The sequence below is a fragment of the Alosa alosa genome, chromosome 8 (assembly GCF_017589495.1).
Source record: "Alosa alosa isolate M-15738 ecotype Scorff River chromosome 8, AALO_Geno_1.1, whole genome shotgun sequence".
Classification (NCBI taxonomy): domain Eukaryota; kingdom Metazoa; phylum Chordata; class Actinopteri; order Clupeiformes; family Clupeidae; genus Alosa; species Alosa alosa.
In genome coordinates, this window is record NC_063196.1 from 31,026,636 (window position 1) to 31,048,324 (window position 21,689).

A 21,689-nucleotide genomic window follows, 5' to 3' on the forward strand; every position below is an offset into this window, starting at 1 on the left:
TTCTGGCTGGTAGAGGAAATTAGATTGCTGAGACAGAGTCCCCCCCCTTTTCCATTTCCATTGAGGTGATGAGAGAGAGGGGGAAAAAAGTCCGCAACACCAGTATATGCTCCCAAGTTATAGTTTAATTACCGTGACGTTTCGGGCCCACTCAAGCCCTTCATCAAACGTCACGGTAATTAAACTATAACTTGGGAGCATATACTGGTGTTGCGGACTTTTTTTCCCCTCTCTCTCATCGTAAGTGTTTTGTCCAGCACCCAGGATTAGATCGGGATGTGCGTGCGTTTTTTCCTCTTTACATTGAGGTGATGTGCACATGTATGCCAGTGCGAGTCTTGCATTGACCTTGTAGAGTTTTCCTTTATTCCCATCGGGAGCACAATTCCTGGGAAAAAGAACCGCGTCCCTGGGTGGGCTTGAACCACCAACCTTTCGGTTAACAGCCGAACGCGCTAACCGATTGCGCCACAGAGACAGCTGCAAGGCTCTGTGGAGTATTGTTACACCTCCGATCTTAGCCTGGCTTGCTGCCAAGCAGGCAGTCGCGGAGGCGTAGTGCAGGCATTGCTCACCGCCTTGTCTGCATTAATCATTCTCCACACGTCAAGCCCGGCTAGCTCAGTCGGTAGAGCATGAGACTCTTAATCTCAGGGTCGTGGGTTCGAGCCCCACGTTGGGCGCATGCTTTTCTTAGACGTCCTATGTCACCATTGTCTCAAGCAGCCTCAGAGCAAACAATCAGAGGCACTACAAACAGTCAGAATATGTTGCTGTCAAGGAAGCACTCAACCAAGAGCAGGCATCTTGGCAGTCTAACAAACACGGATCTTGCTCAAAAGCATACTACTTTCTTGCATAAAGTCTTACATTGTCAGAACTTAAACGATGCACAGACAATTTCACAGACATGCAAATCTAGTGTATTTCTATCAGAATAATTTTCATGAACAATCTATTAGAGCAGTGTCCAACATAACACAACATAATGTGCTGCCCCACCGGTAGATCACTTGTATTTTTTAACAGTTTACATAAAACTGTTAATTTATTATACACATATATTTAATATGTATGCATTGTAATGTTTGTCCAAACAATTGTTTTAAAGTGGTTAATTAACAGTTGATCGATATATTGAATTGGTGCACAAATAAATTAAAGTTGTGTGTAACATTACATCAGGCCAGTGGCTGGGTAATTAAGTTGCCCCACACACTCTTTAACTTACCCTGGGCCAACGGGCCACTGCTTAAGTTAAACCCTGTTTAACCAGTTTGTATCTCGGAAGTCATAGTCAAGTCAGTGTCAAGCTCATCTCCAGATATAAAAAAGATTTTAGATTTGGAAAGTCATCATATATATTATACTAAAATATATTAAAATATATTAAAAGATATGAGAGTGGTTATGAATAAAACATTGGGTATGCCAATGCTAATCAGTTACAACACTGACATGGGTATCTCTGCTCTTCTAGAACGGTACCTGCCTCCTAAAATCTGCTCTAGTAGAACGGTACCTGAACAGCGGAATTGCAGTTCTCTTGCAATCTGCTTTACTAGAACGGTACCTGCCTCTTACAATCTGCTCTACTAGAATGGTACCTGCCTCCTACAATCTGCTTTACTAGAACGGTACCTACTGTAGCCTCTTACAATCCGCTGTTCTAGAACGGTACCCAATCCGCTATTCTAGAACGGTACCTGGTCTCTTACAATCGGGCCATTGACTGGACATTCTTGAAGTCTTGACTCTAAAATCTGAAAGCATTGTTTCTAAAGTCTTGGACTTATTCTTATTAGATGTCAGTATCAATTTAGATTGATACACCATATCAGGTAAGACCATATCAGTCAATAACTGGCAGTCTGGCGCAGACCCGGCGGCAGACACAAATTCACAGACGGGCATTACACCTTTCCAGGGGGGGCACGGGAACTTAAATTGATCACAATAGTTTAAGCTTAAACTGAAAATGTAGATGCAATTGTTGTAAAATGGTGCAGCTCCTTTAAGAGAGCCCCATGCGCAGGGATGGAGAGAGAGAAAGCGAGAGGGGATGTGTGTTAGAACTGAGATGCGTGTGGAAAAAGTAGACGTGCTGTTGAGACTGGAGCGAGATATTCAAAGTAATGCAAAAATAAATCTGCAGATAAAACCAAAATCCTCGTTCATTTGCTAACCACTTTCAGATAGAGGGTTAGGGAGTTAGCCCCGACGTTACGGATAACTTCGGCCCGGGAGCGGTAACAAGCTCCCTGTTCTCCGACTAGGTCAGAAGAAAAAACAGTAAAGGTTAACGCTATCAAACAAACCCAGAAACTACTAGGCCTACTTCTACTAATTACAATATGAGACTACCTGCGAGCCGATAAGCCATATTTGTCATCGGATGACAGGGGTTAGTGCAGAAGTGAAGTAGGCTAACCTAAACTGCGCCACTAAAACGTCCTTTCCATTAAGGTGATCGCTGGGCTTACCTTATGTTCCTGATTAATACGGAATAATACAGATTTTACAAGTTTTATTTGCTACTTGCTATATTGACAAACCTATTATATAGGCCTACATTTAATTAATGTTCAAAATCAATCTATGGGATTGGGGAAATGGGGTTGGTTGGTGCAGCCAAGCTCGTTCAGGGCGGGCACAGATGACTTCCAGGACGGGCCCGGCCCCCCAAAGCCAATCTACCAGTCCCGGCCCCCCAAAGCCCCCCCATGACGCCGGGACTGGTCTGGCGGTATAAATGGTTTAGACTGTTGATCCTACATTTTGTGCAGGTGGATTTCCAGTGTTTGGGGTTGAGACTGGCCAGTATCATTGGATGCAAATGCATGTTAATGTGAAGGCTTTCTGAGGCAAAAGAAGGCCAATTGGCTTCTCATTATGCACTAGAGTGAGCGAGGGAGTCTCTTGTGGTGGATCATACCTGGCTTGCCTTGCAGAAAGCGAAAACATTCCTGTTGATGTCATACCACCTACAGTGCTCGCCTGTAATGCAGTTTTGGGGGTTAATATGAAACACATTTCTCTCATTGGAAGAAAGCTGGGCCTGGATTCGGTCCAAAGGCTGATTGCATATGTAATGTATTTCCTGTTAATATGACTGCAGAACATACTTGTAAAACGCCCTCACATCAACAACCCCATTAAAATATTTGCAGTCCTCTCTTTGAGGTTTCAGTGGCCATTGGTGACATTGTGGACCATTTCAGTCTGTCACTCATTAATGATTATCTAGGCGGCTTCACTGACCAGCAGCTCCACAGCCATAGAGGGGACCTTATCCCTTTCAAAAACCTGTCATCTGCATACAGTATACTGAGTAGGAAAATGGACAATATGTATGGAAACATCCTGTGCCCAAATGCCATGTGTTGCTAATATCCTTCCTGCGCTTGGAATTGATACAGAATAAGACAATAGTGCCTTTATATGAAGTGTTTGCCCGTTCCGGATGTAATACACCCATAAGACTTTGTTTGCTTTCGATCTGAGAGCTCTGATTGAGTATGTTTGTGTGTGTGTATATAGAGAGAGAGAGTGAGAGTGAGAGTGTGTGTCACATTCATTAAATCATTTGTCCAGCATTCCAGCCTGGTGAAATGTATCAGACAGGAGACGTGACACATGAAATTAAATTGTTAAACCTTCCCCCAGCTTTCTGCGGTACAAGCGAGATTTATGAGTTTTCTATGGACTCAGAACCTGCTCTCTACACAAATAAATCACCAGGGCCTGTTGCTGTTTCAGAGGGGGGAGGGGAGAAGAGAGGAGGAGGGGAAAGGAGAGGAGCATTTGGATGGCTGTGAGGGGAGAGGAGAGGAGCGTTTGCATGGCTGTGAGGGGAGAGGAGAGGAGCGTTTGCATGGCTGTGAGGGGAGAGGAGAGGAGCGTTTGGATGGTTGTGAGGGGAGGAGTGTGTGGTACCAGGCGGCCACTGAAGCGCTGGGTATGCCATGTCACCTGTTATCTACTCATTCACATTCCTGGCTGCACCTCCACTCCTGCCCAGGACAGCTTTCAACTCGTACTCCTTTTCACTGTCATCTCTCTCTTTCTCTCACTCACTTTTGTGTGTGTGTGTGTGTGTGTGTGTGCGTGTGTGTGTGTGTGTGTGTGTGTGATGGTGGGAAAGAGAGTGAGGATGTTTACATGTAAATGTGTGTACCAAATGTAATGTGTGTGTGTGTGTGTGTGTGTGTGTGTGTGCATGTTTGCGTGTGTGTGTGTGTGTGTGCATGTTTGCTTGTGTGTGTGTGTGTGTGTGTGTGTGAGGTGTTAAGGGAAGTTAAACAAAGTTGAACAGTACCGAGTGCCGTCTGGTAATCATCAGTGGGTTGCATTTGCTCACTCACTCGCTCGCTGTTGCCGTTTCCCAGAAGTTGACAGCATTCCCAGCGCTCCCAATCACCAAACTCAAAGCAGGATCAGGAGAGTTTCCTGTCAGTTCGCCTGTCCAAAAGTTATTTCTACAAGCAAGCTAACACTGCAATACACACACACACACACACCGGTGTTGTAGTCAAGTCACTATGCCTCAAGTCCGAGTCCAGGTTCGAGTCCCCAGTGTTCAAGTCCTAGTCAAGTCCAAGTCATTAAAAAAAAAAATTCTGAGTCAAGTCCACTACTCATCCGAGTCAAGTCCGAATCGAGTCACTATTGATCCACGTCGAGTCCGAGTCGAGTCCCTATTGATCAAGTCGAGTCCAAGTCCAGCACTAAAGTAAGCATAGCCTACATGTCGTTCCATTATTTCCCATTGCAGATGAAATCCTTAAAAGCAAAACGGACAATCTTCTGTCTCCAAGCAGGGGTGCCATCACTTGTGTGAAAGTAGTATTGCCAAATTTCTTGCCAAACCCAATGTGTTGTATTTATTATATCGGAGAGAATACCATACCATAGCCATACCATATAGGCTATAGGCCTACTCACAATAAATTAACAATCCACATCCCAATCACACAGGCCATTAAGTCACATTATGCTGTTACTGACTGCTGACAATTGTATAGGCAGTGTTGTAGAAGTTCATACGTCACAAGAGCTAGATGGACGTTGGAGTAGGCCTATTTTGTAAGAGGTAGTGTGGATCATAAAAGGGCCTCCCCCGGGCATTTTTTTTTTGTTAAATTCTGGCTGTTAAATAGCCTACACAATTTTAGCGCAGTTTGGGAGGGACATAAACAGAGCAGGGCCCGTCTTGGTAGCTTCTTTCTGACTCCCGTGACGTGAACACTGGCTACCTGCAACTGCATAATTGTATCACTTCACTGACACTATGGAGACATATTTCACGTCAACAATAGAGATGAAAACTAGCTTTCGGTTAACGGAGATGCAGATCATCTGCCTAATTAATTTCTTTGCGCAACAGGCCACATTATGCGTTCATTTCAGCGAGATGAGTGAAATATTTTTTTTTTAAGCTGCCATCGCCATAGGGTACTATTTGCTACGATATTCACCTGTTAGAAATAGAAGTTGCTATTTCCTTTTTTTCGTGCAGTGGATTAGACTATCAAATCGCTCGTTTGAACAGTAATTCGTGGTTTTAAATATAGTTGTTTCTGGCCTACCCACGAGAGGTTCAGTTTGTCAGTTTCACTTGCACAGACACGTAGGCCTACATTGACACTCTACATGGACACTCTACTAGGCAATTTAATGTTATGCTTCTATATTTTATGACACCAAAAGAAGTATGCTATATCTTGATCGGGAAAACTTTCAGTTTATTTTTCTTTCATCCGATAATAGCCTGCTGCAAATTAACAGACAGAAGCACGGCAGGGCACGCCCCAAATGAAAATGAATGAATGGAACCTTGCTTCTCGCGTCAGTCAGGAAAAACACTGTTCACCAAGTCACGATGATCAGCTATCCAGCAGTAGTGTCACGTGTGATGTTCAGCCTAGGCTGAGTGTAATCTTAGGTAGGCCTAATGCAGAGATGGGCAAACTGCGGATCCGGCCCGCCAAGCACTTTCATCCGGCCCGCCGAGCATTTCATTTAGTTATCAGGCTGCTCGCTATTTTTTTTTCCTGCGATAGAGACGACGTTGGTTAGCTTTACTGCAAACTGCTTTTCACTCTCCTTAGATAACGTTTACAATGTCAATGTCAAAACATCATGTTAAAGGAACCGTATGTAAGAAATGTATTTCAATTAATCATAAAATGACCCTGATATGTCACTAGACATTAAGAAATCATGTTTATTTCAAATACTTATACCACTGACAACTGTAGTCCGGCCAGGATATTGTCATTTAAAAAGTGAAGTTGCAGCCCTCAACTGATGTTGATGTTGTGTTTTGTCATGTCATGTTGTGTTTTGGCCTGATGCGCCACCCTCCACCTATCTACTAATCACGAAGTCAGTAGTGTTTCGGCACCCGGGTTGGCAACCTCGAGTCAGGGGGTAGGGGGAGGGGATACACCGCTCTACAGTAATTTGAAAGTGATTGCAGTACCAGTTTTGGCCACAATCTTACATATGGTTCCTTTAAATAGAGATAACATCATGTTAAACTAAGTTAACTCTTAGTTATCTCCTTTGCAGCAGATCTAACGTGAACATTATGCAATCCATTTAATTGGCACGAGTCTGCACTCACAAGAGGGAGAGAGAGCAGCAGGTTCCAGCTGGCTTGTGATTGTTGATAATTGATATCTCCTTCTTATAAGAAAGTTTTAAAAGGAAATCATGAAGGCAACAGTAGTTCCCACTACTGACCATTTAAAAACTGTGAGAGGGCCCAGCCGTAAGTACAGCACTAGCCATAGCGGAGCAGACAGATCATTGAGAAATAAACTTGAATTAAAGCGACAGTGCACAATTTATACATTTGTTAAACAGCATAAAATTAGCAGTATTTTTAAGCAATTCATATTTTAAAACAAATACTTTTCATACTAAATTATAGGTTATAAAAAAATTATTTTTTTTATGCGTGTGTCGTGGGTGGGGGGGGGTTGTTGTGCGGCCCGCCGGCCAATTTTCAAAACCCAATGTGGCCCTTGAGCCAAAAAGTTTGCCCACCCCTGGCCTAATGTCATATCATGTATGATAACTAATATTGCCTGGCAATACTACATTGAAATAGCGGCGGCCATGTCTCCAGGCATTTTGGTGTTAAAGTTAACGTTAGTTTGCTTTGCGTGTGAACATGATGTGACTTGCGATGTAGGCTACTATGACACGAAGCAGTAGCCTAACATTCCCTTGAACTAAAATTAGTATTACAAATAATTTAGATATTAAAACCATATAGCAAATTATAGCCTAATGACATACTACAATTATAGCCTTATGATATATTACAAAAAAAAGTCGAGCCTCGGCGAGTTCGAATGCACGAGTCCGAGTCCAAGTTCGAGTCATTCAGTGCTCAAGTCCAAGTCAAGTCACGAGTCTCTAAATTTAGCTAATGACTCGGACTCGAGTTCGAGTCTCGGATTCGAGTACTTCAACACTGACACACACACACACACACACACACACACACACACACATACATACACACACTTGCTCTCACTCAGGCACTAACCCTACTTCTGTGATTCACACACTTACATTTGTGCTCTAGTTTCATCCTCTGTGGCCTCACAATAGTTTCCACATGGTTAAGGCAACATAGCTCAGCACACAAGTTTCACTCAGGGGTTAGTTTGTGCACTAGGTTATCCACCAGAGGCAGCCATTAATGTCAGTCAGGGTCCTTAGACCCAGCAGTGCTCCTCTGGTATGTATGAAAAGTACTTTCCACTTCCTGGACGTCTCTGTCACAGGAGTCCAACAAGTGGAAAACACCCTGAAACGATAATTTACGTTCATAAACATGCAAGAAGGAAAAAAAAAAGAAACGTACCAGACAGCTAACCGCCTTTGACCAGTATTGAATGTGCTCACGCTAGCCCTGCTAGTGATGGTGTTTTAACATGCTCATTCACTCACTCTGTCACACTCCGAGTACTGAATGTTCTCTCAGTTGGCCTCACACACACACACACGCTAGCCCTGCTAGTGATGGTGTTTTAACATGCTCATTCACTCACTCTGTCACACTCGAAAGTACTGAATGTTCTCTCAGTTGGCCTCACACACACACACACGCTAGCCCTGCTAGTGATGGTGTTTTAACATGCTCATTCACTCACTCTGTCACACTCCGAGTACTGAATGTTCTCTCAGTTGGCCTCACACACACACACACGCTAGCCCTGCTAGTGATGGTGTTTTAACATGCTCATTCACTCACTCTGTCACACTCTGAGTACTGAATGTTCTCTCAGATGGCCTTACACACACACACACACACACACTGCTAACCCTGCTAGTGTTGGTGCTTTAGCATGCTCACTCACTCGCTCTGTATCACTCTGAGAGCAGAGGCCACACACACACACACACGCTAGCCGTGCTAGTGATGGTGCTTTAGCATGCTCTCTCTCTGACTGTCCCTTCCTAAGAGCAGAGGGCCCCTTTTCAGTCACTCATGAGTTGCTTTCAATTAGCAGTGACGCAGTGAGTCAGTGTCGGGCCCGGTGCCAGGAGATGACCCGTTGGATGAATGTCCCCGTTCATGGGCAATGCCTGCCCGTCTGTGCCTGTGCCTGTGCGGAAGCCTGGTTGGTTATTCTGGGCGCGTGTCTGTGGATCAGGGCGTTTGCCAGACTTGCCTGTGTCTCCCAGCTTTATTATAAATCACCATTTGTAATGCGAGATCTGCTGTAAACGTGCCACACGTCCCTGATGAGGGCGTCTCAGACTTTTTAGGGACGCCTTGTCTTGGTTCTTTCTCTCTCAATTCTCTCCGTGTGTGTGTGTGTGTGTGACAGAGGGAAAGACGAAAGAAAAGAGCAGAGTTTTAGACAGTGTTCTGGCTAAAAGCGTTTGAAATGAATTGTGGTTTGGGGAGGGGAAGATTGCATGCAGCTGATCAGAATGCAGACGATGAATGTGTGTGTGAGCGCATGTATGTGTGTGTGTGTGTGTGTGTTTTCAGAAGGAACTGCTCTGGGCTCAGACTGAATCCACAATCTGACGGCCAGGGGGATAGGCCCACTGGCTCCTCTGTGTTGCTCAACAGGAAAAGGGAAAGGGAGTGAATGCACATCTGACCCAGCCTTGCAAGACAAGAATCCAGCTGCATTCTTGGATATTCATATCAGTAGGGGCCATAAACATGCCCATTTAGCGCCGTGATTTGCCCAGAATTTTAACCACAGATGCTTAGCACCAGCGTGTGTGTCTGTGTGTGTGTAGGACAGATGTGACCAAGGGCATTTGTCCATGGCTACCTATATATGTGTGTGTGTGTGTGTGTCTGTCTGTGTATATTATAGGGAGGGATGATCACCCACCCTAAAATTGAGAATTGCCCATTCCCCAAGGCTGTAATTTAAAGGAACACGCCACCCTATGTCAGTAGTAATATATGTTCTTACCTTAACTTTCACGAGTTGAGTCATACCTCTCCCGTGTAGGTACGTGCACTCAAACGCTCTGGTGCGTGGCGCGAATGTGGGAGTACTTCGACCTAGCGTAGTAATATTAATTAACACCTAATTAACAACAATCATGAACAATCATGGTTATAACATGCATTGACAAGGGTTGTGATAACAAGCAGAAGTATTATAGTGATTTCATGGTGGATAGGATCTACAATTAGGTGTTAATTAATATTACTACGCTAGGTCGAAGTACTCCCAAGTGCTATTGCGCCACACATTGTAGTTCTCCTGTTTATTCGCTTGGAAAATCGCCACGTTTCATGTTGTGCGACCTTACACATTTTTATTACTCGTGCAACTGTATTTAAGTAGGGAAAACGTGGATGTTTTTGATTACTGCTATCTTCCTCCCTCTATGGCTACGTCTGAGTCCGCTAGCATAGCAACATGCTAACACATTCGCGCCGTGCACCAGAGCGTTTGAGTGAACGTACCGACACGGGAGAGGTATGACTCAACTCGTGAAAGTTAAGGTAAGAACATATATTACTACTGACATTGGGTGGCGTGTTCCTTTAATGGCCAACACACAAGCAACTAGAGTTTCATTCTGCACTGCCAGCAGGCTCCTCCAATCATCTGCAGCTCTGAGGATGTGACTCAAGCCCGCCAACATCCCCCCTTCCACCACCACCACCAGAATGTTATTATTCAAATACTTCTTTCCCTCTCTGCTTGTCTGATGGGAGTAGGAATACATCCCAAATGTTTAAAATGTTTTAGTTTACGTTCACTGAGTTTGTTATGGATATCTATCTCCATTTGTGTGAGCGACTGAGAAATGTTGCATGAATATTATTTCCTAAACTTGTAAGTATGGTTTCACCCATTTATCTGAGCTGCACTGCTAAATGGTGTAGTCTAATTTTGTCTTCTGGTCCCCTATAGGACCTACATAAGCTTGGCAAATGGAAACCCAATCTGACCTCTTAAGGCCATATAACATGACTTGCTTTACTGAGGGGTCAGGTGTACTCAACTGCGCCACTTTTAGGTTTTTCACCTTCGACCTTTGTCTTGTTAATAAGAACATGATGAGAACCCTTTAGACCTCGGTAACGTTTGTGTGTGAGACTGTCACCATGGAGAACGGAAATATTTGGGCACATAAGAGAGAGCAGTTCTGTTTTGGTTGTGCATGCCCCCTCCACCATCCCCAGCACCATAGCAGTTCCCTCTCATGTGGTTCCTGTGTGGGGTGGGGACCCAGCCAGACTCCTTGGGGTATCTGGTTGGAGGTCTTGTATCTGGTTCCATCAATGTCAGCTTGATATTACAATACTACTGAAGGTTGGGGGGGGGTAGAAAAAGTAAACCATGGAAAAAGAAAAGGTCTGCCCTAGAGCTGAATACACTAGCCTGGTTTCAATAACACCCACAGAGCTCTTCCCCTCCCCCATATACCTCACCACATCCTCCCTCTCCTGCACTGTCTCTTTCTCTTCTCATCTCATCTCTCTCCCACTCCCCTACATACCTCACCACATCCTCCCTCTCCTGCACTCTCCTTCTCTTCTCATCTCATCTCTCTCCCACTCCCCTACATACCTCACCACATCCTCCCTCTCCTGCACTGTCTCTTTCTCTTCTCATCATCTCCGTCTCCCTACTCCCCTACATGCCTCACCACATCCTCCCTCTCCTGCACTGTCTCTTTCTCTTCTCATCTCATCTCTCTCCCACTCCCCTACATACCTCACCACATCCTCCCTCTCCTGCACTGTCTCTTTCTCTTCTCATCTCATCTCTCTCCCACTCCCCTACATACCTCACCACATCCTCCCTCTCCTGCACTGTCTCTTTCTCTTCTCATCTCATCTCTCTCACGCTCCCCTACATACCTCACCACATCCTCCCTCTCCTGCACTCTCCTTCTCTTCTCATCTCTTACACACACACACTTTCTCTCTCTCTCCCATACACATGTACACACATGCACTGAGCCTTAGGAGGGTATTATAAGACAGACACACACAAACACACCTGCTCTGCTTTAACTGAACTGCTAGAGCAAGGTGTGACCAACACACATATGACCTCATTCACAGAAGCACACGTTCTTTTGAAAAACATGAATGACTTCACTAAGCTGCAAGTCACTTAGAATGAAATAGTTCCCAAGAGATGTGCCTGTGCAACAGTCAGTTTTGAACTACTTACTGTTACATACACCTTCTGCTGTGGAAACTACATTTCTTTCCAAATCTTTAGCGACGGCTAAAATAAAGAAGGATGTAAAAAATATTATTGTGAAAATCTGATGGAGATTCCACCTCGATTCCTTTTGTTGATAAACCTGGCATTAATGGCTGGTTTGGACCACATGTAAAACCGCAGCCCTGAATAAACAACTGATGCTCTCATGTAAACAATTTACATTAGCCAGTCTGACTGCAGAGCATTGCAGAGGAACCAGATAACGAGAGTGTGATCTAACCTTCTCCGGGTCATCAGCAAGGGAGGAGGGCACGTTTTGGGGGCAGGAGGGTTCTCGAGTCAGGTGACCAAGGTTTCCTAGCCATAACCCTGATCTACATGCCATAGAAAAACACAAGCCTCTGGTCCTGGTTTGCCAGGTTTAGATCAGTGTGTGTGGTCTTCTATGAAATTCTGAATTCATCTGACTGAACTGGTAACAGTGCTCCTGCAGGTAGAAAGTTGTAACTGCACCTCAGGTCCCTAAGCAGTTCAAGCACACAAAGATAGTAGTGGACAGCAGGGAGAAAATGTGTATTATTAAATATGTATATTTTCATTTTGTCTCATCTGTTAATTTATTGGAATACATTTTTACTTGCATGCACATGACAACGGTGGACAGTGGAGGGCCAAACCACCAGCAGTTCCACATGGACTCCCCTGGTCTGACTCATTCACATGCTGAACCCACAGACACTACTCATTATGCAACGGAGGAGCTACTCTAGGGAACACACACACACACTGACACAGACACTGAACTCATTTCAAGCTGTATCCCACTCCCATGCACATACACCCATGCAATGAGGTGTGTTTGTGTTCAAAAAGTATCCAGGTGGGTAATATTTCTCTGGCACTCAGGCGCCAAACAAATACAGAATATTCGCTGTCACCATCTAACTCCTTCCTTTTATTACACTGCAAAAACTGCTTATCTAACAAAATCTAACCAAGTGTTATTAATCTTATATCAAGATAAAAAAAACTAGTTGTTATTGTTTTCAGTATAAAGAGACTTACCTAGCGCTTTCCTGTGAAATCATTTGACTTAATGTAAAAAATGTTTGACTTATTTTAAGACAGCTCATCCTGAAAACAAGCTAATTTGTCTGCCAGTGCGTTAAGCAAATTTGTCTTAAAAACAAGCAAATTTGTCTGCCAGTGCGTTGAGTAAATTTGTCTTGATAAGACTCCTTAAAATAAGTCAAAGTCTTCTTAAATTAAGTCAAAATGATCTTTTGAGAGGGCACTAGGTAAGTCTTTTTATACTAAAAACAATACCAAATAGATTTTGTAATCTTAATATAAGATTAATAACACTTGGTTAGAATTCATTTTTTGAAGTGTACTCGTGACATTTGTAACGGCACTAGGCCTTCATGACCAAGAAAGTATAGTTTTCAATAAACTACATTTTCTAAGGCCAACAAATGCACACAAGGGTAGGCTACAGTAAGTACATACCAAACATAGTCAAACAGTGTGATCAAAACAGCTTATGGTGCCAATGAAGAAGAATCAAGTCGTCGCTGTGGAGTTATTCTACAAACCTGTTCAACGTGTTCATGATTCTATGCTGACTTTTCCTAGCTCTTAACTAAATTAAATGTGCGGTCTTTAATCCATTTTCTCAGTGACTGGGACACTGCAGACGTCAGTCCATCTGTCATGGGTGCACATCACAAGTGTGACAGATGTTATCCCACTTGGAAGGCAACAAACCCATTTGATGGTCCACAAATCAGATTATTCTGGCAAATCAGCTACTAGTGTGACAATTTCTTTTAGTCGTTATTGCTGTGTCTTTTGCTCATACCCTGAGCTTAGACTACTTGGATGTGCACGCCTTTTGTAGACTTTTCTATCTCTGTGCTTGACCCGAAACCAGAGTGTTTCACCATAGTGATGCTTGCTCAACCACTTTGGACCAGAGAGGTGCTCACATCTTATTGTACGTTTTTGAAGACTCCGATGCAACGGCACATGTGCAGGACCTGTCATAACACACACCAGTCAGCATCCAATAAGTGGTTGTTAATCAGAGGTCACAAGACTGACAGCATGTCCACCTGGTGGTGGCCCAACCAGCTACACCAGCAAAGCTGGAAGAAATCCAGCAAAAGACATCTAAACCCAGCTATCAGCATTAGCTGGTTTCTAGCTGTTTTTTTCAGCACGGTCTAGTAACTCTGGTCACTAGACATTGAGGAAAAAAAGGGAAAAAAATGTTCCACAAACATTTACCCCAAATCATGCTATCTACCTATTTTAAACGGAGCATTACTTTTACTTATTCACCTATATAATCTTACTGTATATCTCTCCATCTTTTTCTCTCTCTCTGGTCACTAGACATTGAGGAAAAAAAGGGAAAAAAATGTTCCACAAACATTTACCCCAAATCATGCTATCTACCTATTTTAAACGGAGCATTACTTTTACTTATTCACCTATATAATCTTACTGTACATCTCTCCATCTTTTTCTCTCTCTTTCTATCTACATACTCACATATGTGTGTATTTCTGCAACCCATGTCTGTCTGTCTTACATCTCTGCAAGGATAGTCTGTAGCAAAACAGCTCTCATCCCTACGTGCTGGATCAACTGGCTCCTTGGATGTTCTTTCCCTGGGTGGTCTTCCGACTTTGTATTTAGCCTATGCACCACGGGCACATGTTGGGGACAGGGTACACGCTTGAGTGGTTAGACCATATACTGTATACCTTCACAGGCCAAAGGTGTCTGGAATGTGGCAGACTCCACCCTCACCCCAATTCAATTTTATGTTGTAAGTGACAGCACTCCCTGAAAGAAAACAAGAAATATTACTTTAAAGAATATAATGTATCACTTTATCATCACTAGCCAGTCAATATGTTTTTTAGATGAGGAGAATTTGTTTTGTGTTGTTGATTGGTGTTTTCTGATCTGACTTGTGCAACAGATATGTGTATGTGGACATGATATGTGTCAATGACCTCCAATCTACAATTATATAAGGGTGAATAAAAAAAATCCCAACTGGAGAATACGACCATCAATCGATCCTCCTGCGTCCATCCGGTGAAGGCCACTGGATTTCACCTGAACAATGCTGCCATCTGTTGACTGCAGTTGACGTTCACTGTAATGTGTGTAACCAACTGTTGCATTCACTGTTGCTTTGTCTTGCACATCTTTTTACAAGTTCTGATTACGTTGTCAACAATTGTAAATGTACACTGCAAAAACTGCTTATCTAACACAATCTAACCAAGTGTTATTAATCAGATAAAAAAAAAAAAACTAGTTGGTATTGTTGTCAGTATAAAGAGACTTACCTAGTGCTTTCTCATGAAATTATTTGACTTAATTTAAGAGAAGTTTGACTTATTTTAAGACATCTCATCCTGAAAACAAGCAAATTTGTCTGCCAGTACGTTGAGTAAATTTGTCTTAAAAAGACTCCTTAAAATAAGTCAAAGTCTTCTTAAGTCAAAATGATCTTACAAGAGAACACTAGGTAAGTCTTTTCATACTAAAAACAATACCAAATAGATTCTTTGATCTTAATATAAGATTATTAACACTTGGTTAGATTTCATTTTTTGCAGTGTAGCCCATGGCCTACATTTGTCACACAATATATCTTTCATGACAGCGGTGGATAAATATAAGGTTTGCTTGCAACTGATGCAGTTTGTTTGCCCTCTTGTGGACAGTTGTAATAAAGGCCTTGTGTGTATATTGTTCAGTCATTCGGAATGTGTACTACCGTGTTCACATATTAAACGTAACATTTACATTGGTCAGAGCGAGTCTGGCTTTTGCCTGACAATGTAATATTCCTAAAAAAGTTCCTCTGGAGAATGCGGGCATCGATCCCGCTACCTCTCGCATGCTAAGCGAGCGCTCTACCATTTGAGCTAATTCCCCATGTCGCCATGAAGTTTCAAGATAACTACTCCACCTAGTGGAACGATTTGGAAGGACCATTCAAATTCCCCGAATTTGTACAAAAAAAAAATGTTGGAAAATAAACCATTAAAGGTTGTATCAGCGATAGCGGGGATAGGTCACTTCTGTCGATGTTCAAACAAAACAGAGAGCTAGCTCCATACTTCCCCTCCCTCTCGTGCAATTAAAACTCTCCTAAACGCGCATCTCGTCGTTGAAACACTTTATTTTGCCTTTGAGTGCCAACCCTTGTTGGTAGCAATTGTTTTTGTGCACAGATCTCGGAGCCCTACAGAGACGCGGTTTTTTGACGGCCTGCTTATGGGGCAGACAGCTGGCGGACATTAGGAAAGATTAGATGAATGTGATCATTTATGTTTAGGCCTGAGATCGCGGATACAACCTTTAAATGCCACTTTCTGGAGAATTTTGTGCAAAGAAATGGAGAAATCAAGTCTTACATGACATGTGCAAAACTCCAAGGTTATAGCCTGTAGAGATACTTTGCAATTGTAGTATCAACAGGTATTAGGGCATTTAGTAGGCTATTTAGGCTACATTAGGCCTGATGACTGTTAACCAGTCACTTGATTACACATTGTATTATTACCGATATAAAAAGTGACCCATACAGTGTGCCAAACATGTGCCACATGTAGAGACAGCAGTCAGTAGCAACAGTAGTAGGAGTGGCTGATAGGCCGAGTCGCGCTTGCAAGAAGGCGATAGCGACACAGATGTTACCAACCAAGAGAAGGAGGAACTGCCCGACAGCAGTAGAAATGGTAGGCCTGTTATTGTTTTGTAGGCAGCCCCCAATGGTAAGTGTCAGAAGAGGGACAGGCTCAAACAGCGTTCTCTCATAAAATACGCTTTATCTCCATTTCTAGAGAGGGGGAAACAGGGATTTTGATGAAAACTAGCCACTGTTTAGCTTGGGATTTCTCAGGAACAGAGGCGTGTAGAAATAAACAGTTTGTAGCCTACCCACTGAGAGCTTAAAGGCTTAAAGTTAAATTCCGGTATTTAGCACTTTGAGTCCCTTTTCTGGTTTGTTTTGGATGAACTAGAGTGGTGGACACCGACATTTTGACGAGTGGTCCTGTATCGACTTTTCTGACTAGTTTTGAATCGCCTTTGACTAGTCAGAGTGGCTGCTTACAGGCATGCTCAAACATGTCCAAACAACCCTTAACGTCCATTTTCAAAACTGTGCAACTCACCGTGACATTAGGCTTCTTTTCTGTTCAGGTGGAACTCGAGAAGGGTGTCCTGCTAAGTAAATGGATTCTCTTCAGGCTCTCCAAAGAGCCAAAGAAAAAAATTCTAGAGTTAATGAATGCGCTTTTTAGCCGGAGACCCCTATTACCGGGAGGACGACAAATGTCTTTAGGGACCATGAGGCAAAGCCCCAACTTTGCCCAAGGAAGGTGTCGGCAATCTATTGTAAGTTTAATAACCCTTATTGCAATGCCGTTGTTTCACTTTAAATGCTATCATGAAAAACTACAAGCCTCATTTCTGTTGATTCAATAAATGTTATTATGTTTTTGACATATTTCCATTAAACCTTTGAAGGAGCTCTCTCCCCATGATCCCGGCCCAAAACATGACTCCGCCACCTCCCCACGGCACTCATCCGTAAACAAAACTGTTTGAAAATTAGTCTTCATGTATTCCTGAGTCCACTGCAACCGTTTCTGCTTGTGAGCTTTGTTTAGGGGTTGCTGCATAGTAGGTTTATGCACACTTGCATACAAATTAACGGAACACAAGGTCAGGGCACAGGGACTGAAATTAAATCAGATGGATGAAGAGGTGGGTCATTGAGTCTTCTGTCTGTCCAGTACTGTAGATGGCAGCATGATAAGCCATACAGTGTCTCAAAGTCCCTGCCAGCTGTCAGTCTTTAAGAATGTGAAGGACCCCAGGGGAATTAGCTCAAATGGTAGAGCGCTCGCTTAGCATGCGAGAGGTAGCGGGATCGATGCCCGTATTCTCCAAGCAGGATTCTTTTTGAGCGTAATTCCAAGTAATGTCCATATTCAGACACTTAGAAATGTATGGAATTAGCAGTTGGAGTTACCCTTTGGGTAGTGTCCTGGCTAGGGATGGGAGGGTGGGTTATTGTATAGGGTCTTCTTTTTCTTTGCCAGCTAATATGTTACTTTTGCTTCCTCTGTGACAGTGCATGTTTACTTTACTTTACATACTTAGAAAATAGCACATAACATTTCTGCAACTCAGGTGCAAGCTAGGGGCTATAAGTTGGTTAGTTGGAATGTGAGGGGCCTTGGTCATATTGTGAAACGTGCTAAAGTATTTGCACATTTGAAGTCCCTCTCTGCAGATATAATGTTTCTTCAGGAAACACACATAAAGCACACCGCTAAAGGGAAACTTAAGGTCAGCTGGGTAGATCAACTATATGAAGCAAATTTCACAACTAAAGCAAAGGGGGTATGATTCTAATTAGGAAAAATGTCCCTTTTATTCAATCCACTACCATTTCTGATCCCAACGGTAGGTTTGTAATAGTGGCTGGAACCCTAAATTCTGTCCCTATAACACTGGTCAATCTGTATGCACCTAATTTTGACAACCCTGATTTTTTTCAGAAGGTTTTTAACTCAATTCCAGACATTTCCAGTACTAACATTGTAATTGGGGGAGACTTCAACTGTGTGTTAGATCCTCTTCTAGATAAACAGTTTTCTAACTCCTCCAAAAATCAAACTCCTGTATAAGCCCTAAACACTTTGATTGAGAAACCTCAATCTAGTTGATATATGGAGGCTGAGGCATCCAACTGTAAGGGACTATTCCTTCTTCTCTCCAGTGCATAAATCATACTCCCGCATTGACTATTTCTTAATGGACTCTAAACTGTTAGCATTAGTGGACTCAGTAACATACCAACCCATTATGATATCAGACCATACCCCTTTGGCCATGGTACTAAAAATTGGGGAGGTTAGAGCTAGACGCAATCAGTGGCGCCTTGACCCCACGCTCTTTTCAGATGAGCAGTTCACTAACATCTTACAAGAACAGATTTCTCACTTCATCACAGACAATGATACAGGCGATGTCAATGACTCCATTCTGTGGGAAACGCTAAAGGCTGTCATCAGGGGACATGTCATAGCCTATGTTTCCAGTAAAAGGAGAATGGAAGGCAGGAGACTCAAAGACATAGAACATGAGCTTTCTCTTCAAGAAGTTGTATATAAAAATAATCCCAATGATGCCACTCTTGAAACAATTACCAACTTAAAATATGAATATAACACTATCCTTTCGCTAAGAGTTGGCCAATTACTTGTAAAAACTCGACAAAATTACTTTGAGCTGGGAGACGAGCCCCACAGACTCCTTGCAAGGCAGTTGCGACACTCGCAGGCTACACGTGCTATTCATAAAATAAGAGACCATCAAGGTTACGTAACAACAGATCCAATCAAGATAAACAAAGCATTTGCTTCATTTTATGAGGACATGTACCAGTCTAGAGTCAATGCTACTGATTCTCAGAAAATGAACGACTTCCCAGACAATAGCCAACTCACCACATTAGACGAAGCAGCGGCCAAAGCGATGGATGCTGCCATAACCCTGGAGGAGATCCAAACTGCTATTTCTCAATTTCCTAATAATAAAGCCCCCGGCCCCGATGGGTTCACCATTGAATTCTACAAGAGATACTCATCTAATCTGGCCCCTCTATTACTGCGCATGTTCACTCATTCTAGGGAAACCACAGAACTACCTCCTTCACTGTCCAGTGCAAACATTGCTCTGATCCTTAAAAAGGACAGGGATCCTTTGGAAATGGCATCATATCGTCCCATATCTCTCCTCCAGATGGAAACTACCAAAAACTCAGCAAAGTGTTGGCCAACAGACTCTGTAAATACATAGCCAGTTTGATACACCCCGACCAGACCGGATTTGTCCCAGGCAGACATATATATTTCAACCTGCGTCGTCTATTCAACATTATATACCATAAACAAAAGGAGGAATCAGTGGTAATTGCATTAGATGCCGAAAAGGCTTTTGATTATATTGAATGGAGTTACATGCTGACTTCCCTGAAATACTTTGGCTTTGGTCCAGACTTTATTAAATGGATAGAAATGATCTATGCTCACCCCCAAGCCTCAATACTTACTCCCAACCATTCCGTCTTCACAGGGGCGTCCGCCAGGGATGTTCGTGTTCACCCTATCTATTCAACCTAGCCATTGAAGCCCTAGCCAGTCAAATTCATGGCATCGAGAATAAGATATCCCTTTTTGCAGACGACATCACACTATTCCTGTCACACCCCAAAACATCCATCCCACCATTATTGCAGACTATTGACACCTTTGGCAGTTTTTCTGGCTATAAGATCAATTGGGGAAAGAGTGAGCTAATGCCCATATCTGATGGAGTGGACTTAAACTTTCTGGGAACCGCTCCATTTAAATTAGCAAGAGACCAATTCAAAACTTTGGGTATCATTGCGACGCGGGAGCATGGAAAACTCCTCAACAGTAACTCGGAATCCAAAATACAACAATTGAAACAGAATATTCCATTTTGGAACACACTGCCCATTTCTATGGTCGGGCGCATCAACGCTATAAAAATGGTTGTCCTTCCTAGATTTTTATACATTTTCCAGAGTATCCCTGTCTTTATTCCCCTCTATTACTTCAGAAAGCTGGACTCTATCATATCCTCCTTTTTATGGAACAATAAACTAGCCAGAATATCCAAAAAACACCTGTTTAAGTGTAGAGCGGAGGGAGGCTTTGGTTTACCTTACTTTAAGCTTTACTACTGGGCCGCCAATCTGAATGCAATACTTCACTGGCGTAAAGGTTTCCCGACAGCCCACTACAATCAAAAAGATGTGCCCTCTTGGCTTCAGATAGAAATATCTGCATGTGGTGCCACCTCCCTCCCAGCACTCCTTAATAACCCTGCAAAAATAAAGATACCTCTCTATATAAAAAATCCAATTATACTTCACTCCTTAATAATTTGGAAACAAATTAAATCTTTTCTTGATTTGCCCTTAGTCTACATAGACAGTACAATCTGTCACAATCATGCTTTCCCCCCTGCTTTGATGGATCCAGCCTTTTCCATCTGGAAAGCCAAAAATATTTTGTTCATACAGGACCTGTACCTTGAAGGAAACCTAATGTCATTTCAAAATCTCCAACAGACATATGACTTACCGTCCACACACTTATTCAGGTTCCTCCAGATCAGGCATTATATCAGGACTCATATACCACAATACGAACACACGCCCAAACACAACACATTTGATAGTCTTAGACGTCTTGTACCAGGGAGCAGAGGCACAGTTTCCACCCTGTATGGTATCCTATTGGCCCATGAAGGAGTGTCCACTGATAAGTTGAAGAATGATTGGGAGCAGGAACTTAATATGGAGATTTCAGGAACGGTTTGGGAGGGAATTCTGGAAAGAATTCATAGCACCTCTATAAACTCCAGACATTCCTTAATACAGTTTAAAGTAGTCCACAGGCTCCATTACTCTAAAGCCAGGCTCCATGCCATATACCCTAACATTTCCCCCTTATGTAATAAGTGTAAACAACAAACAGGGTCATTCCACATCAGTTCAACCAGGGCCCACGCACTTAGGTCTCAAAAAATTCTGAAAAAATTACCAGGTGTACCTATGTTACCCAGGAGACACACTGTAAAATTACTCTTATGTAAGATCAATACTTTCCATGATACAGCCAGTTTTACAGGGGAGGGGCGTCGATTTTTGTCAGCCTCTTTTTTGTCAAAGTTCACAAGCCCACAGCACTTAAAGAACTAAACCATGTAGGAGGCTCAAATTTTGCATGGTGGTACATAAATAGGAATAGTATGTAGCAAAATCGTCACGTTTGGTCTGGATAATCCTGCATGGTCATAGCTGTCCCTCAAAGTTGATACAAATTTTATTGGAGTGTTTGGCTGGGCTCTGTTTAAGCCTTCAGA

At 42.9% G+C, this 21,689-nt stretch overlaps 4 non-coding genes across 4 annotated transcripts; 2 read left to right on the forward strand and 2 right to left on the reverse strand.

The window, feature by feature from the left end:
* Positions 1–404: 404 nt before the first annotated feature.
* trnan-guu lies at positions 405–478 on the reverse strand. The gene has a single exon. It is a non-coding gene; the product is annotated as a tRNA-Asn (tRNA).
* Positions 479–610: 132 nt separating this feature from the next.
* Positions 611–683, forward strand: trnak-cuu. The gene has a single exon. It is a non-coding gene; the product is annotated as a tRNA-Lys (tRNA).
* Positions 684–15,577: 14,894 nt separating this feature from the next.
* Positions 15,578–15,650, reverse strand: trnaa-agc. The gene has a single exon. It is a non-coding gene; the product is annotated as a tRNA-Ala (tRNA).
* A 1,951-nt stretch (positions 15,651–17,601) lies between these two features.
* On the forward strand, positions 17,602–17,674 carry trnaa-agc. Its single transcript has one exon. It is a non-coding gene; the product is annotated as a tRNA-Ala (tRNA).
* The last annotated feature ends 4,015 nt before the right edge of the window (positions 17,675–21,689 follow it).